Here is a 5,113-nt window from a genome sequence, read left to right as displayed (position 1 = left end):
GGACGGCTGCTCCACGGTTGCAGGGCCTGGGCATAAGTACAAAATCAGTAGGCGCCGAAGTTTGTCAATTTGTAAGTTGTGCTTGATGGAACTATTATTGTTAATTGTGCTCTGATAGCTAGAATACCATATCTGTTGCAATCACTTGCTTTGCCTTGGACAACAATATGAAGAACTGGTAATAAACAGCCCTAAACCTAAAGGCTGAGGACAAAACCAAACTGAAAACAACAACTCACTCTCAATTAATTGAGAAGACAAGATCTTGGACCAGACTCCACCAACAATCTCCTATACACAGAGGATATCTGCCAGAGCAGACATTTCTGTAGGCAGACGTTGATAGTAAGGATATAGCTAGCTATTGACAAGTCTCACAAGGATAATCACAGAAATCAAAATGAAAATTTGTTTTTTTTATTTTTAATTAATTTTATTGAGAAAGAAAAAAGCAATGAGACAGTTTCAAAACAGGACAGAAGGACAGTTACAATAATTAATACATTACATGTTGTTGTCTTTGTAGTAGTTATCCATAGTACAAGCTGCAGACATGGTATCCTGTCCAAACACTATTAGTACAATTCTTTCTTCTCATTGAATTAAGAGAAAGTAGCTGTATATCTATCCTAACTAATTTGTATATACAGATAGAGATGCATTTTTTCACTAAATAATGGCTCTCCTTTTATATCCCCCTTTTATTTTTAGTTTTGCCAGAGATGGGTATTACATTGCCATTCAAATATTGTAGGTGCATGAATTCAGAATAATAATACAATATAATTTAGTAGTCCATAATAGTAGTGGGTCATCTGCAGAACTGGCAATGTCAGAAGTTTGTTGACTTGAGCCTTTTACAGCTCAGCATACTAATATGGCTTTGCTTTTTATACCTCATGGTTATACCTTTTTTTGGCTGGATGATTAAGATCAAGATAAAGCAAGACCTATATAACAAAAAAATGTAACTTTTGTATCTGACAAGGTCAGTCAAATCTCCTCAGGATTTATTCTGAAACCATATACTGCAGTTTGTAGATCTTTTGTCACCGTCAGCAATGTGGATGAGTCACGGCCATTGCTTGACCAATTTTCTCTCTGTGAAAGCTTGAGAATTTTTGCCACCTAGGTGACTCTCCTTAGGCATACTTCACATAACTTATCACATTCCCCTGTGGCCCCATAATCTCTTTGCACAGGAAATTCAGGACTCCACTGAGTTACAGAATGTTACATTACAGGTTCTCTATGCCATGAGTCCTCACTGACCTTGAAGGGCTAGGGCAAAAATATCCCTTTAGCTATCTTTTTCTCTGTTTTTTTGGTCTGCAAACTTAAGTTGTTAACTATCCAGGAGAGAAGCTTAATGATATTATTACCCTATAATAGAGGCAGTTGAGTTTAATATCACTATCTGTCTGAATATCAAACACCTTGGGGGCCAGGGAGATGGCTCAGTGGAATAAGTGCTTCCCTGGCAAGCGCAAGGGCCTGAGTTCAATCCTGGTTCCGCCCCCCCCCAAAAGAAACACCTTGGACATAGCATGGAGCAGATATTTTCCAACAATTGTTGATATGCCAAACTTTAAATCCTTACGGAATGAAAAAAAAGTTAAAATATAAAAATAAAAATAAACAATTAAACATTTTTACAGATAAATGTAGAAATCTAACCATATGCAACATTGTAGCAGTACAGTTCTATGACATTTTTTCTTATCTCTTTTTTTCTTTTATTACTTTTTTTAAACAGACATTTACTTGAGAGAAAGCATAGCACTAGTTGATATGGCATAAGAAGAAGTACACATTCATAAGACTGGATTGACAGGCGTTCCAAGCGTGGCCCTAGTATTGCACATTGTTATTCTCGGTGCAGTTGCTTAGTTCACAGGTATCAGCATATATAGTTAGTCAGGGTGAAAATTCTACCAGTTAACTGCTAGTTTCAAAAACCCGATGGAGATTCTCAGGACCATTGCCTTAACCAGCTTGTCTATATAAATGTGTGATTTTGCCCCTGTCATGTTTCCTAGCTTTTCTCCTTGCCCTGTCTTCATTATTTAATTCTTCTTGACTTCATGGTTTGTGAAGAGAAGTCTATTGTTATTCTGATGTGTTTTCCTTTAAATGTGATCTGATTCTTTTCTCTAGCATCTTTCAGTATATTATTTTTGTGCTGGATTTCTGGGGCCTTGACTATTATACATGGGTGTGTTTTTAGTTGGGTTGATTTTATTTGGAGTTCTGTATGCTTTGGCTACTTGAATGTCATATTGTTTCCCCATATTTGGGAAGTTTTCTGCTACTACGTCTGCCCATATTCTCTTTATATCATTTGTATTCATTCCTTTCACTCTGATGCCGAGTAGTCTCATGTTGTTCATCTTTGAGTCATCTTGCAGATATTGAATTATTTTCTCCTGCATCCTAGTTGTTGGCGGGGTGGGAGAGAGAGCGGAGGCGAGAGTGGGAGTGAGGAAGAGCATGAGGGCATTCAATACTAATGGTTTGATAAATGAATATATTTTTTCTCTTATCTGGTTTTTGTAGTTATTGTTGCATTTTATTTATTTATTTATTTACTTATTTATTTATTATAGGGTCTCCCTATGCAGCTCGGACTTTTTGTGAATCTCCTGTCTCAGCCTCCCTGGTGCTGGGATTAGAGGCATATCCCACCGTGCCCAGTTTCACTGGCTAGCAAGGTATGCCTACGTTTCCAGGAATAGCAAGGCATGCTGTACTGGGGATCGAGCCCTGGTTATTACACTTGCCAGGCAGGCACTTAGACCACTGACCTATCTCTCCTACCCAGTATATTGTTTTTAATGTATTGTCCTTTAAAACCTTTTGACCCTGTGTTCATGTATCTGATGTGTGTAAGATTCAGTGTGCCAAACTCCTGGCTTGGGCCTTACCAAGGGACTTAGTGAAGCACACTTGTGGCTGTGTGTGGGTGGGTCCCAGGCATTACGTCTGCTCTCTTGTGTTTTTCTCTCCTGCACTCCTCCCACCGGCATGCCCTTCTGCCATGAGGTCTCTGCCATGGAGCTGGCAGACCGCGGGCCGAACGCTTGGAAACCCTGACTCAAGTAAACCTGTTCTCCTTTATGTGGTGGCTGTTGGGTGTTATGACCAAGGAATGGGCAGCTGATGGCTGGTGCATATGAGATTGCCATGCGAATTGTGAATGACTCTGATAAAGGAGCTCAGGTTTAAGAGAAATATTACAAAGAGATCAATCAGCACATTTCCACCAAAATTAACAGATTTAATATTTAGAAAAGAAACTGCATGATTTGCTGACCATCTAGGTAAGATTATTAAAAGTGAGAGACAATGATACATAATTTACATAAGTAACTGAGTTTAAGTGTGGAAAACTGAGAGTCAAACAGAAGAAAATGTCGTTGCACAAGCTCTGCAAATCTGAGACCACTTCAAAATGTATTACTCTACTCAGCTTTCACACCCATCTTCTCCTACATAGTTGACCTTTACCACCCTTAACTGGTATTCCTGATTTTCCCTTGTGCAAAATAAGGTGTATTATGTTCTTATTTCCATGTCCTTTCACTGACATTTACCACCAAAAGGAAGGAAACACAATATAAATGATTCGCTTTATAGAAAACTGCATGATATGTATATTGTATGGCTAGTTTGTTGACAAGACCCACTGGGTTCTCCATTCTTATCCTAGTACCTGAAAATCAGTGTGTGGTTGTTGCTCAGATAAATGACCAGGAGCAAAAAGTCCACAAATGTAGTAAATAGTTAAGTAATGGGAGAAACTCTATGGATGTAAGCCTACCTTGACAATTCCTGTGACTGTTGCTTGTGTAGTAGAGAACATTACAAATAAGTAATAGGAAAGATTTGATGTCAATTATTTTCTCAGAAATTTTCCAGAAAGCACACTCCCAGGTAGAGAAGCCACTTAAAGAACTGAGCTAAGGGGCAGGCCCCTGACCAAAACACATTTACTCAGCCCTTTATTCTTAAGGGCCCCAATGGGACATCTTAAAGTATAAATGTTACGTGTTTTTCAGTAAATCACTTTTAAATCTCCAAATTATATATTGGTAGTGTTCACTAAGAGATATTGATTTGACATGATTTATAAAAAACTTAACTGAAATCACAAAGATTTCCTCCTATGTTTTGTTATAGAAGTTTTATAGTTTTATAAAGATTTGTGATTCCTTTGATTTAACTTTTATAAAAAGTGCAGAATTTTTCCAAGTTAAAAAAAAAGAAATAATTGAGTATTGCAATAAAAATTAAAAGAGGGTGTTAAGGGTCAAGTGGATGTTATACTGCAGAGAGATGGGATCGTGCATGAGGAATGCCTGATTTGGGCCGCAGGGTGACTAACAGATCACATTCAAAGAACAAGGCGCCAGCCTGGGCGCAGCCGGGGTCGGGCCTGGGCAGTCAGCGGCTGTGAGCAGCCCACAGGTGCAAGCGTTTCGATGCCTTCCGAGCCACGTAGTGCAGCTGCGCAGAGATCTGCACATATACTGAATGGGAAATGAAGAAAGAAGGAAATTGCAAGCGTTTGCTGCAACCCTCTCCAAGTCTCGTTTTTGTGACACAAAATCTCACTCTGCACTCTTATTTTTGTTATTCTTAAGTGCACCATGAGGTAGGTTATCTGCCACCCTCACTCACGAAGAAAGGGCACCTGCTGTTTCATACGTTCTTTTTAAAGTTCAGTTTTTATTCTGATGTCTGAAGCTGCAAATAACGGTAATTATTCCCTGTTACAAGCAAAGAGCATTAGCACACGAAAAACCTAGATTTCAAAGGAATTCCGTAATTCTTAGTTTTGTTCTTTGAGGCTAAGGAAAGATGTTTTACAGTGAAAGTGGCCAGACCTAGAAGCGCAGGAACTACGCAGGTGTCTGAAACAGGATACAGAATTTCAGCTTGAGGAACAAATCCAAAAGGTCTATTGCATAACAGAGTCAACCTTAGGTATTGGATTCTTGAGACTTGCAAAGAGAACATACTTTACATGTTGTTTGCACAGAAAATGGTAAGTTCTCAGGCGATCCTTATAACTCAGCAGACCGAGGGAACAGGATCTCAACTGTGAGCGCAG

This window comes from Octodon degus, unplaced genomic scaffold, assembly GCF_000260255.1.
Source record: "Octodon degus isolate 3935 unplaced genomic scaffold, OctDeg1.0 scaffold00283, whole genome shotgun sequence".
Lineage (NCBI taxonomy): Eukaryota > Metazoa > Chordata > Mammalia > Rodentia > Octodontidae > Octodon > Octodon degus.
Note: the sequence above shows the minus strand (reverse complement) of the source record.